At 41.1% G+C, this 14693-nt stretch overlaps 1 protein-coding gene and 1 long non-coding RNA gene across 6 annotated transcripts in view; one reads left to right on the plus strand and one right to left on the minus strand.

Moving 5' to 3' along the window:
* The window catches only part of SATB1 (SATB homeobox 1), a 100371-nt gene that overhangs the window by 10839 nt on the left and 74839 nt on the right, over window positions 1–14693 (minus strand). The window lies entirely within an intron of this gene.
* On the plus strand, window positions 7377–14472 carry LOC129644361 (uncharacterized). Its single transcript, XR_008710818.1, has 4 exons — window positions 7377–7435; window positions 8401–8592; window positions 10481–10655; window positions 14170–14472. It is a non-coding gene; the product is annotated as an uncharacterized LOC129644361 (long non-coding RNA).

Here is a 14693-nt window from a genome sequence, read left to right on the forward strand (position 1 = left end):
CACACAAAAAAATTTCAGTATTGTAGACTAAACTACACCAGGCATTTTGAATGAGTACATTTTCAACAGCAACTAACTACAGAGCTAGCAATTTATCATTCAGCAAATAATTTTCTACTTTTAAAAGAATCTGTAAGTGTTACTTATGCTAATGAAGACAGTTTTTAATCTGCCCACAAACATGCTAATAGAGGGCAATTTTTTTTTTTTTTTTTTTATTTACAAAGCTGTCTGCGCTGGAGGGTAATTTCATATCAATGTTCTTCTGTAAGGGGTGGGGGGTGAGTTCTAATTGTCAAAGCTACTGAATCTTTTACCCTATAAAGGCTTAAAGGTATCACAAAAGATGCAAGGTGACTAATGACGTTTTAAACGACTCCCTGAATGTTCGAGAAGGGACATTTTCACACTTTTTATGTTTTATACGCACCTCCTCAAATACAGTATCGATACATACTACTTCTTCCGCCCCTAACACAGAGAAACACAGGTCTGATGGGGGTACACTCCCACTTCTAGGTGTGAAGCCTGCATCCTTCCTTCACACACCAATGTCTTTTTTTTTTTTTTTTTTTGAGAACAATCATAACACTTTGAACAGTGAGAAACAAAAGAGCAGCAAAGCAACACTGAAAGCGTTCTCAATTATTTACTAGGTTAAAAGGGTGAAACGATACTTTAAATACATCAAATTTCATCGTCTGGGCCATTTTTTGGTGGCAAAGTGGTATTGATCTTTCCAAATGCTGAAAATTAACTATTTTCCAGAAGGTCGTTATTTGATTAAAGGCATTAAAGTTGAGGGCAAAGAAGCGGTGCGCTGCTTCCTCCCCATTCAAATCATCACGTAATTTAATAAAAACCATCCCATCATGTCCTGTAATAAAAACGCTTATCTTAAGATATTGTTCTTTACCTAACATATTAACCTTTAAATGTTATGAAGTTCTTAAGGAGAAAAACCTTTGCTAAAGCAGATTATTCTATAACATAATGAGAGGCCTCCACCATTAACATTAATAAAGATACATGTTCTCTATGGAATTAGCAGGAAATACATGAATCTTCTTCCCCAGCTTACTAACATCTACTTTGTGTAAAAGTAAGGAGAATTTCTGCAGGCACTACAAGTAAATTTTTCCTGCTAACTTAACATGGGCCTGAATCAAGAAAACATGGGAAAGAAATCTGAGCAGAGACGGAGCAGTAAATGCATTTTCCATTCTAAAAGTAGCATTCTACATCCACTTTATCCAAAGAGGGGTTTTAAAAAGAAACATACTTAAATGGAATATATGTATACGTGTGAGCTCATTCGTGTCTGACTCTTTATGACCCCATGGACTGTAGCCTGTCAGGCTCCCCTGTCCATGGAATTTTCCAGGTAAGAATACTGGAGTGGGCTGCCATTTCCTTCTCCAGAAGATCATCCCACCCAGGGATTGGACACCCAGGGTGTCTCTTGTGTCTCCTGCACTGGCAGGCAGATTCTTAACCACTGTACCACTTGGAAAGCATATGTGTATATCCCCAAATATATTTATCTTCAGGGTGTGGTTTCTGATGCTTGTATTTTTGCATGAAAAAAAAATCACACTGGTTTTAAAAATTTTTATTATTCTAAACTTCTAAACTGTTACTGTTTTAAACTCTCTCCAGATTCCACAATTTAAGGGACTCAGTATCTTAGCCAAAATCTGTGGGTTTCCATACTGAATTAATAATAGGTCATAAACAACCATCCATGAATTTCTTACTTGAGTAGATTTTTGCCACTCTGTCTTCAAGAGGTTAGATAAAGCTAGCAGAATTTCTGGAGGTTTGGCATTAACAAAAAGAAATGTTTCTACAATTTAGGGGAAGCTCACATTAAAATTTAGTCAATTTAGAAGGAATATTCCGAATCACTGGTAAATGATTTTTATCAATTTTGCTTAAAATTTAATTAAGCAAAAAAAAAGAAAGAAAATTACTTTTTCTTTGTGGTTTGACTGTTTACTTCCTTTTTACATTCTCAAAGGCATTGACTTGAGGGAGCATATAAATATGTGTTCTTTTCTTTTCCTATATATTGTTTGGTTCATAACAAGAGTATCAGATAGTTTGGGCAGACTAGATAAAAACATAAAATGGTTCTCATTTACAAAGACTGTCAGGAAAGTTTTAAAGAATATTTTCAGGAAGAATTTGAGGAGAAAAATTAATGAAGATAAAAGTATGAAATTATAGACAACATATTAAGTTAGCTGACAAGAAGATAATCTCTTAATGTGACTGAAACAGAATTTCGGAATAAAGCCTTCATCCTATTATTATTCTTTTTTTAATAGATCTGGAAGATAACTAATTTAAAGATTAATTTTTTCAAAGACTTCAAACTTGCTTTCAGGATGGTGTCTTCAAAGTTTAAACAAAAATCTGGCTTACATGTCTGATACTTGATACAGATTCTAAAAAAGAGTATGTTTTTCTCTCTCAATCTCGATGCATTTTAAAATATTACGTAAGTTTCAGTTATACGGTTTGGCTCTTGCTTTACATTTATACCCTCTGCCTTAAAAATCTTCCTTAAGGGAAGGGGGGTGTGGATAGATTAGGAGTTTGGGATTGACGGATACAACCTGCTATATATAAAATGGGTTAGCAACAAGGACCTACTGTACAGGACTAGGAATCCGACTCAGTATCTTGTAATAACCCATAATAGAAAAGAATCTGAAAAAAAAAATAATAATATATATATATATAACTGAATCACATTGTTTTATATTTGAAACTAATTCAAAGTTGTGAATTAAGTAAAACTTCAATAATAATCCAAGAAAATAAAAAATAAAATACCACATCTGTTTAAAAAAAAAACACTCAAACTTAAAGTCTTTATTCTCTCCTCCTTCTTCATATCAAGTGCCATTAAAAAACAGGAAACGCGGTATCTCCAAGGCTCCCCAAGGTTCCTGCTGTAACACTGGTCTCAATCTTGGTCTGTTTCTACTGCATAGACCGTTCCTTTCCATTCTGCCCACCACTGACCTGTCGGCAACTTTTCCTTGAATGATGCTCTTAGGCACTGAAGAATCGTTTTAAGTACGTCCCAAGGATGGTTATCTTAAATTCAGAACAAAACAACCTTTAAGTAATCATCCCCTTTCCTCTCTTAGGGGAAAGTGTATACCCGTGACGACTAGAGCTTTAGGAAAGGAGAGAAGGAGCGTTACGACAGACAGCTGTAACTCCTACAAAAAGCAAATACAATGTCTGGCTTGGTCTGTGGAACTTCCCGATAGGTAAACACACAGGTGTAACTAAGCTTTCTCGAATTCGAGAAAGTCCACTTTGAGATGCCCTTGGAAAAGGGAGGCCAGGATGAAATCACTGCTCTGGTCTTTGCTTTCAAACCACCCACCATTATCCTATTGCTCAAAATGACCTTGAAAGCTTCCCAAGAGGGAGAAAAAAGTTACCCTCCCTAGAGCTTCACGGGAGGGTCCTTCAGTCACGCGCGGGCTCACTCAGTCGTGCCTGACTCTGTGCGACCCCGTGGGCTGTAGCCCGCCAGGCTCCTGTGTCCACAGGATTCTCCAGGCGAGAACACTGGGGCGGGTTGCCATTTCCTGCTCCAGGGGGTCTTCCTGACCCGGGGATCCAACCTGCGTCTCCGGCATTAGGTGGCAGATTCTTGGCCACTGAGCTGCCTGCAAACCCAGTCACACTCGGGTCCTAATTCATCAGACCATTTATCAGCTGTCATTTCCCCACATTCTACGCCCATTCCCCACACTGTTTCCTCAAATAGAGGAGCCCTCTCCTTTGTTTTTTCTTCCCATGTAAATACTAACTCTCCTTCCAGTTACGCTCCATCACTTCAGCATACCAGTTAAGAGGTACATCCAGGGCAGGCACTTATGTATGAGAACTTGAGCAAATCCCCTGAGTCCCCGATCCTCCTCGACAAAGTGCAGATAATAATGGCATTCATCTCACAAGACCGCGGCTGCTACAAATGGAACAGGGTTCTGTTCAGCCCAGTGCCTGGCCTGTGATAACCACAGAGGGTCTGATGACTTCACCAAAAGCATCTGCTTTACATGGCTCACAGGATAGTAGGGAAGAAGCGGAATTCAAACATAGCTATTAGAGCAAAGCAGTATATAGTGAAGGTCAGTGATGGGCAGACATCACGTGGGAACCAAGAGGAGAGATGGGCCAGAATGGTCAAGGACGTCTTTGCTGATGAAGAGTCATGGCGGCTTGGCTTTGAAGAATGGGCAATATTCAGTTGGAAGAATAAAGAAAAAAAAAAAGAATTAGCAATAAGCTAGGGAAAATAGGTGGACAGTCGCTGTGGAATCCACCAAGCTTCCCATTCTTTCACCATCGCTCTCTGCCACACTTGCTTCAGGATGCTACTTAATCACTGTGACTCCATCTCCTCTATGTAAATGTACCCCTGAGGTCAATTTGTTAAGAAATCCTATGTCTTCATTTTAACACTTATTCTAATAGTGATTGGTCAAGTGCCTTGAGTTCACTAGACCTGAATTTACTCCTCCGTAAAATGGGGTAACGTTACCACCGCTCATAGGGTTTTAAGAACTGTTGAGATAATTTACACTAGGGGCTTGGCGCACAATAACAGAATGATGAATGATTGTTTTTATCATTGTCATTATCACAAATATAATCCAAAGGAATGTGGGTATCTGGGGAGTTAATGAAAATAATTCAGTTACCACATCCCAACCTGAACCCAGTATCTTTCCCCCACAAACACGGCTCCTTCTGTATAGTTTAACTGTTAATCGCATCACCACTCACCCAGTCACCCGGGTGAAAGGTTGCTATTTGAAGCATAAATTGGTATAATCTTTCCAAAGCACAATGGGAAATGATGAGTGTAGAATGAGTAGCAATTACCTTTAAAACACAAATGCTTTTTTTGATCCAATAATTTCTACTTCTGAGAATTAACCCTAAGGAAATAATAAAGATGTATACAAATATTTAACTATAATAATGTTCACATTAGCATTGTTTGTAACAGCAAAAGTTGAATGCAACTTAAATATACCTCAATAGGGAATTAATTAAAAGGTGAGTTTAGAGTATGAATGAATGAAAGGCATATATGTGCACACATGTGTTATGTATGTATATGAATAAACATACACATATGTGTATACAAAGAACACAAATCAGGCTATTTCTAGTTAATTGGGATTTGGGTATTTTTTTATGGTCTTTCCTCCTTTATGATTTCTTTAAAATCTGTTTTTCTATACTGGCTAGTACTATTTTTCAATTTTAAAAAACCATGGTAAACAGCTTCAATTAAAAAAATCTGACTTTTCTTGTTTGTTTTCTCCATAAACAATCATAAATTCCCATCAATTCTACTCCTCAATGTCTTTTGAGTTTGCGTCTTCTTTTCCATTCCTGCTCTCTGGCCCCGACCCTCAGTGTTTCTCCCACAAACTGAGGCTGGCGGACTTCTTTACTCCAACCCACCCCCATCTCTGCTGAGTTATATCTGTCATAAACACACGTCAACACGGACAGCCCCATGAAGGGCATGCTTTTCACCTGCCTTCACCCAAGAGGCTCACACTTCAGAGAGTGTAAAAATACAGCAGAAGATTCCCTGCAACACTGAAGTGGCAGTGAGTTGGGGGAATCAGAGGTAAACAGAAAAATAACACAGTCTGAGCCATTTAGTTCGTGGCAAAAAACTGTATACACCACTACAGTTCCTGAGGGCACAGTGCACGATAGCAGAGTCCAGCAACTTACACTCATAATAATGCTGCCTTTCGAAGAAGTAACATCTGAAGTGAGCTCGGCCTAGTAGGGTCAGGAGGCAGAGAGGCCCTGTAACAGGCTTCTGGGGCTCCTCTGGTGGTCCAGTGGTTAAGACTCCATGTGTCCCATGCAGGGGACACGGGTTTAATCCCTGGTCGGGGAGCTAAGATCCAACATACCACACAGCACGGCCAAAAATAAATAAATAAAGATAAAATGATGCGTTAAAAACAGAAGGCTTCCATCAAAGGCATGTACATTTGACTATTTACAGCAGAAGTTTCCTGGGAAACTTGTCTTTTTCCAAATCCCTCAACCCCAATAAATGTGTGCTCTTATACCATAATATTATGAAGCAAATCTCTTATGTTACATTAAGGCACTATTAAAAACTTACAATATTTATTTTTTTCTTCAAAATTACAATGATCATAAAGAAAAAATGTTGTGGAATATCTGTATATGCCATGTGCAAAAAAAAAAAACAAAACCTATAAAAATATGAACCTGTAACATGAGTCATTTTTAGGTGATGATTAACTCAAGACACTAGTTGTCAGCTTACAAAAATAATCTATCGTCAGGTTAATTTAAACAAATATTTCTGCCATTCCATTTTTCATTGATTTATATAAAACTTTTCAACACGGCAGATATCTCCTCAAATGGGCTATACCTCTCATTACTCATATTGAGGGGCTGCGAATTAAAAATTTAAATCTTCCCTCTATGATATTCTACGAGAGATAACAAAAGAATGTTTAAAACCAGGGGAAGGCAATTCGGGATTGTAAAAGTTATGGGGCTCATATCTTAGAGGAACCATCAAGCGGGCAGGGTCATTACAAGCTCCCAAGCTGCTTATGATTTTGCTGATAAAGTAACACCCATTTTGCGGCCAAAAACCACACTGCTTTATCCATTATGCAAAGCGACTCATCAGAAGTCAGCTTAAATGAGGAACTCGAATTGGGGGATTAGAAAAAAAAGGCTTAAAAGAAAGAAAGGGTGACTATTTCTAGAAGCACCACGGAGTTGCAGTGGTAACGGCCAGGTCAGAATGTACCAGTGAAAGCGGGCGCGGAGGCCCCTCCCCACTGCCGAGCCTGCACCCTGCCGGAGGGCACATCCAGAGGGGCAGGCAGAGCCAGGCCCCACCCTGGCCTTCTGGGCAAAAGGTCTCCCCGCCCTCCTCCCACCGGGACCGCCTTAGGAGTACGCCAGCTTTTGTGCGGGCAAAACTGCGGCTGGATGAATTTACTCCTGAATCATTCTGCCCTTCCACAGATAACCACAAAGTGCCATCTATGTGCCATCTACCGTGAGGCTGAGACGTGGGACAGACAGAAGAGGGACCATAGCTCCCAGCACTTACTGGCCAGTGAGGAAGATCAGCTTAAAGTTCAGACTTAAGCTGATAGCCAAGGTATAGTTTACCTGGCAAAAAGTTTCCAGCCTGAGGGCAGAGGCACTGTCCCAAATGCTGGGCATCAGAATCCTGGAGAACAGGCTGTGTGTGGGGTGTGTTGTTGTTTGAGATGTCTCTGCAGTCATCGCCACCCACGCTTACATACTCTGGAGTGCAGGGTACTTGAAAAATAAGCATCTGCAAAAGTAATCAAGAAATCTTTCCCAGGTAAATTTAAGAACTCTTCAGCTGATGTTTTAAAAAATTAGGCTTTTTTTTTTTCTTCTCACACACAACTGATCTAAACATTGGTCTCCCCTCTTTTGTGTGATGGACCCTTCTGGTAGTCTGGTAAAGTCCATTGTTTTCAGGACAATGTTTGTATGGGCCAGAAATAAAATACGTAAAATTACCAAAAAAAAAAAAATTTCACTGAAATACAGTCATCAAAATTGTATGTTATAGTAATATAACACTGTGTGATTCTTTATTAACATATAAATAACAAGATCTAAGACCTACCATAATTTTAGAGTGATGAGCAAAAACAGTATTTTGAGATTATCTACAATAAAAATGTGACATGAAAATATTTATGATTTTTATTGGTGACAAATCCTTAGGTGTTCCTAACAATACTGTCACCTGTTGCCTATACTGATAATTAAGTGCCAAACCTCAATAAGACATCAGTGAAATAAAGCTTTTTTTATTCTAAGTTCATGTGTGGACCCTTGGGGGAAGATGAGACACAGGTTAAGAATTCCTGAAGAGGGTGCCCCCCACCAACATCTATGTGTCCGTATACATATGTACATACACACCTAAATATATATGTTTCAAACATTATTCCAGAACTATCTCATATAAGCTTCCTAGTAGATTAGAAAACGGTGGCATTTAGGAATTCTTGGAACAGATCTCCTTATCATGTTGCTTTTTTGTTTTTGTTTTTGCCGCTCAGGCACCACACCTCTTAGAGATGGGTTGAAGGGAACAGTTAATCACTAGTCAATGGTTCCCATATTCTGTTCCGAGGAGCCCCGGGATTCCACCAGGGGTGTTTCAGCAGTGCCCTGGGTGTGTGAGTGTGTGGGGTGTGTGCGTGTGCGTGCTTGTGTGTGTGAGACCCCACCCCCACTCAATCCCCAAGTCACTGGAGGGAAGACTTTTATCAGATCCATCTATTTCAGGTCTGGAGGAGAATGCACTCATAAAGTGATAGTTTAAGAGCCTGAACTTTCCTAACTGACAGTTAACACCAGCACACACGTGTACCTCGCTGTGTTTTCACCTGGTCCTGCTATGAACTCAGTAAATGGGTTTACAACCTCTGAATCAGGAAGCTGACTTAGCTCAGGTCACACCATCCCCAAACTATAAAGGTAAGCACAGTGAGCAGAGTTGCCTTTAAGAAACGCCTATCTGCCTGGAGAGGAACACTAACAGTGTTTGTCCAAAGACACCTGGGTTTCCTAAACAGAAGACGAAGAAGTAGTGGGGCAGACACGAGAAGGAAAAGGAACGGAATTAAGGCAGGGGCGGGCCTTTGGGGGTGGAGGGAGGGAGGCCTGCAGACCAGTGACTGGCCTTTCTTCTCCTCACCTCTTCAAAGAGCAAATGGCCATAAAGGAGAGCCTTGCAGATTTGAGAGCAGGCAGAAGGAAGCTAGCAAAGGATTGAAGAAAGAAAAGAAAGTGAACAGGAAAGACGGTAAAGGGAGGGTAGAAAAGGAGCCCATGACCGTCTCATCCCTGTACATTCTATATACACCTCAGTGCTAAATTTATCCAAAAATATAAACACAACTCTCTGCCTGGAAATTAAGCTTGATGGATAAGGCGTTAGTTCTTATGGTTACCCAGGGTCCAAGTTATTTAGGCTCTTTAATCAAAATACTAAAATAAAATCATTACCCATTAGGCTATTACCCTTCCCCCAATCTCCAAACACACAAGCAAAAATTAATTGCAAGTCAGGAAAAAAGAAGGCAATTTAGACAGTAACAGCTTGGCATGGACCAAGCTGGATTTTCCTAATAGCATTTGTCTGTTTGTGAACGTATATTTTATTTACAGCCTTCACTTCCTTGACCCCATTGAAAGTAATTTATTTTTTACCTAATCTGCATTTCATTTTAACCACCAAATACTCCATCAATGAACCAGTCAAGTAACGCCCTGACAAGCAGCCTAGTGTTGGTATAAGTAACAAACAGGGGAACATTTAAAGAAGACATCTGGGGCTAGGCACTCCCCAGAAGCTATCAGACGCTCCAGGTACCAGGTGACAAGCTTGCAACTGAGAGTGTCAAGATAACTCCTGCACAGCAGCTCTCATTCCCTGCCTCCTTCACCCAGTTAACTCTCCTTTCCACCGACCTCTTCCAAACCTGTGATTGCTGGTGGACTGAGTCTATTTTTTCCCCTTCGATGTGCTATCCTGCCCTGAAGAACTTTTGTTTTGAATCAATCCCCTAAAATGAGAAGTTAAAGGTGGACTTTCAGGCATCAGTTAAAAACCCCAAAAAAGACATGTTAAAGGAGGAAGCTCTTTAGCAATCTCTAATCACAGGGCGTTGGCAACCACTACCCCACCACATAGCAACCCAAGGCCAAGCCCTGAGTGAACGGAGCTCGCCTCCTCTGCATGTTGGCCCGACTCTGCACGGTCCCTGACAAAGGAGGTGGCTGTTCCAGCTTTCCAGCAACAAGTCTCAGACGAGAGCACATCAATCCGGAGCCCAGCGCACACTACGTAACACGGAGTTCACAGCCTGGATTTCAAAGAGCCTGTTCTCACTACATGTCCCTCATAAATAATTCTTTTAGGCTAAAACACCCCCAAAACAGCACTGTGTCCCCATCAGCTAAGCCCTTCCATTATTCAAAACCTTGCCTCCCCTGGGACTCATCCCCACACAACATACCTGCCGGCGGTACCCTCAATCAAAACAGCATCCTTTTTCACACTCGTGCGCCAGCTTCAGCAACAAACTCACGGAACGTGGACCTGCCCAGGACGCGACAGTCTGACCCAACCTAGCTCACTCTCCTGAAGGGGAAAGTCAGAGGCCTGTCAGGCCAAGCAACATGCCTGGGTCTCCCCAACATGACGGACGGGGAATTGGGGCCCCTACTCTTTTCAATCCCCAAGGCCTTCTCTGAAAGATGACGTTTATGTACAAGTTGTTATATAAACCACAAGTGACTTTGCAGACCAATACGTTTCTGACATAGATAATCAGGAACCACACTCTCCTCTTTCCTTCAGCTTGGAGTAAAAGCACGGGCTACATGATAGATGATATTGATGACTTCAATGATGCTGGTGAAAAATGCTGACATTGAAAACAGAGTAAATATGCAAAGAACAAATTCTGCTTCCTGAACATCTTCCTGAAGATCTGCATGACCGCAGAGTGGGTGAAGGTGGACTGAGCTGACAGGTAGGATCAAGTTTATAGACTCCTTTTCTACTAATCTTCAGCCAGGACTTGTTAACAGATACATGAAAACTGTCTTTGCATTAGACAGGGACCCAGTAGGGTCCATAAAGAAAATTTCAGTATTTTCCTTGAATAATGGGGATTCTTGGAGTCTTGTTAAATTTAATGGAAAGACACGTTCTCGTCTCCTACTCAAAATTCAAACTTCGCATATACTCTAGCATCCCTGAACAGCTATTTTTTTTTTGGTTCTTCTTCCTCTTCTCTTTTGTATCCACAGGTATACTTAAGACAAAAAGAAATCCTAACCTATGAAAACTAAAGTTTGCAAACGTGGAAAGCTGGGGATGACTTCTTAGGTTACAAATGGAAACTTTCACTTGCAATGAAAAAAGGCACGTTTCCATTAAGTGCCAAGTTCAATGACTGCAAAATGTGATTTCACTTGCATGCTGGCTCACCTATTTTGAAGTCTCTGTGCAAAATTCTTCAGGGTCATTAAAGCAGAGGCAGGACAGGAGTCACAAGCTGTAATTTCTTACCCCCACGTTTCTTATTTCTTCGACTCATCCCCATACAACTATGCTACAGATGTAGCAAATCTGTTTCTGGGTATCCTAGAACGCAAGTGACACCAGCCAGGGTGGGTGGACCTCACCGATTGGCAGCTGGTGCTCTCACTTCTGGGTTAAGGGGGCCCTGAGGCTGCATCTGCCTCAACAGAAGTCAGTACAGTGACGGGCAGTGCGGGACTGGAACCTCCCACGGTCAGTATCTTGCAAAATGACTACACAGGCCGATTAAGACTGAAGGCATCAACCATGTGAACTGCTCAGCAGTTCAGATGGAAGAGGGATTCTAAGACACATACTTTCTTTTCCTCTAAAGTGATATTCAGGCCACAAGAAAAAGAACGAGTAGGCAGACAAATGCTAGTTGTGAAGTTGGAAGATATTCTGAAGCAAACACAGAGCAAACGGTGAAACATTGAGAAGGAAAACTTTTTTATTTTTTAATATAAGGAAATAGGAAGAGAGGTAAGTCGCTAAAGAAAGGAGAGAAAGGAGAAAAATCCACGATTCCGTGGGAAATGGCACCTCTTATCAGGGAGGAAATTTCGAAATGAGGCTCATAACTTCAGTAGTAAAACAAAAATAAAGATAAAAAGGAAGAGTGTATTTTATTTGGCATTAAAAGATATTTAACTAGCTCGATCTACATTTTAAATGGTCTCTAAAGTGGATTATTGCAAGCCTTCTCTAGAGGCACAGTTCTACATCACCACAGAGCCTATTCCTTCCTCCTCTCTTAATTTCAGTTTTCCACCAGCTTTTGCCTTCTATGGCTCCAATACTTTTATCTTCTTATGGCTGGATTCTTCTGAGACTGGTGATAACTCTGGCCTTAACGGTTACCCTGCACCTGTGCTTTCTGCCAGGCTGTCTCCACTATTTCTAAAGAAACAGAATTCACTGGTTTTCAGTTCTGCCCTTCACACTGATTCTGCAAATCAACACACCTCTCTGGGAAATAAATTTTTGATGGGTCCATTTTTGTTTTGGGATTGTGAGGAATATGATTGCCATGCCTAAACTAACAACTTTTCATTGACAAAAATAAGGGAAACGCTCCTTTAAAAAACTGCATATACCCACTGTAGAAGTTCTTTCAGAATTTACGTTCAAAAAAAAAAAAAAGGTTTGACAGTGACAAAATAAAAAGGCAGAGACTAAAGGGATATTATCATTTCCATCCAATAAATAAATAAAAGAAAAAAAAAAAGAAAAACTGTGCAAAAAAAGAAAAAAGGAAATGGAGAGTACCATCTTTTTCCATCTGAGTTTTGGCAAAAGTGAAAAAAAAAAAAAGGAAGTTGATGATAGTTTGGATAAAACTACCTGAAAAAAAAAAAAAAAACAGGCAACTTCTCTATTTTTCTAGACAACTTCTGTCCACCGCGTTTTCTTTTTAAGAGCATCTCCAACATACGCACATGCAGACCCCAACTCTTAAAAAAAAGGGGGGGCCTGAAATTTTAGTTACACCACATGTGGTTTTCATTTGTGAAAAATGAACAAGCTGTTTGTGGTTAAACTGTCTAATCGCCTGTTATCAATCTAGCGCTGCATTCAAGATTTACAGGACCCATCAGCTTCTGTGCTACATTAGCTGCAAAGGGGGGGAGGAGAGGAGGAGGAGGAGAGAGTTTATCCTGAGGAATAATATTTCCAACGCAGCCACGCTCGCACTACATCTGGTTGTGCTGGTAGCGGCAGTTAAATTGAAATATTTCACAGCGTGTGTCAGAAACGTGCAGAATGGTAATTATGACAGATCTGATTAAGCCCGAGTGCCACACGCTCCCTGGCCAGCGCTGGTTGTGCAGGTGTGACCTTGTGCGTGCCTGCGTGTGTAAATAAAATTAATTACAAGCGAGAGGGTGAAGGCTCCGGTGACATCACAAAGCGGAGGAACTCCCAAGGGGGAGACCTAATGGAATATTTTCCCTCAGTCTAATAATACAGTTCATATTGACTTGAGGTAATTAGTGGGATCATTAAAGCAGTTTTCCCGGCGTATTTGGCTGCCTGATCAGATTAGTGAAAATGTTCTTCAGAACAAGCCCTGTGTGGTCTGCCAGAGAGGAGGAAATAAAAAGCAACAAAGCATATTTTGGAATGATAAGCAGCGCTGGACTTGTACTCAAGGAAAAAAAAAAAACACACACACACACTCACACACACAAAACTCTCCACTCCTCTCTGGAGCTTTCAGACCTCACGGTCCTGTCTGCTTTCATTCTGCTGTCCGACTTGTGTATTCCTAGACACATTCTCAACTATTTCTTTCATTTCCCCTCTCTGCTACATCTGACTGCTCCATCGTGATGAGCCAGCCCAACTCCTCAACAAATCTCTTTTAAACAAGGCAGGATGAAAACTGGGGAAGAGGCTCTTCAATGACTGCCTTGCCATTAACTGACTGGATGGGGCCATTGGGGGGGAAAAAAAGGAGAGAGAGGATGGGGGAAAAAGCCGAAGGTAAGGAATGCCACTGAAAATTCACCTGCTAAATAAAAGAGTCCTCTCTTCTGCAACCTACAACAGAGGTTTGCATATTTCTCTGCCTTCGGATCACAAAATGGGTTTTGGCATGGGCCAAAGTTGGGGCCAGCGTTCTCGAGTTGAACAGAACGCAGGGCCCTCGTCAAGTAAAGGGCCATTTGTCTGAAACTAGTCTACTGAGCATGCTCTCGGCAGCCGCCGGGACGTGCCAAGCGCTGTCACAGATGGCAGGCTCTGACAGTTCCCATCCGCAGCGTCGGGACTCGACAGTTCAGCAGAAGATCACTGACATTCTGTCTCATTAGAACCACGCTAATTATCACAGCTAGTTTCAGGGGAAACCATGTGTTGCAATGGTCAATTTGAAGGAGTCTGTGCATCAACAAACTGGTAATAAGGATCAGACACCTTATTATACAACAGCATGCTGCCTGTGATCTGATTTACAGGAGCAGAGGCGCCGAGGCGGCCGAGCCGGCAGGCGGGCCACGAGACTGTGCGTTTCAGCCCAATTCCTGAAGCCTACGGGCTGAAAACGGGATCGCTTAAAGAAAAGAAAACCACAAAAGGCCACTGGAATGGCTGAATCAAGAACTCAAAAGAGAATCCATTCTCTATGACCAGACAACCGAAATAGATGAAGTCTCAGAAAAAGGACAAGTTCATCTCTTTAGCAATCATATGGTGACACCACGAGCAGATCGGAGCTTTTCTTTTTATGAGATATTTAATGACAAATTATAGAATGGCTATATCCCTATCAATCTCTAAAATCTACTTTAAATACATGTATTCTGTATGTGCAGATATAGATGTTTACTTAGATATTTAAACGGGTGGTCTATGATTTAGTTGTCATTTTATCAGGCAAAAGAACAGCATGTATAAAAGCATAACAACTACAGTTATAGGAATGAATAATCTCAAAGGTTACTTTTTAAGGTACCAAAGGTCTTCTTTTAGCAGGGCTGAA

This window comes from Bubalus kerabau, chromosome 2, assembly GCF_029407905.1.
Source record: "Bubalus kerabau isolate K-KA32 ecotype Philippines breed swamp buffalo chromosome 2, PCC_UOA_SB_1v2, whole genome shotgun sequence".
NCBI lineage: Eukaryota > Metazoa > Chordata > Mammalia > Artiodactyla > Bovidae > Bubalus > Bubalus kerabau.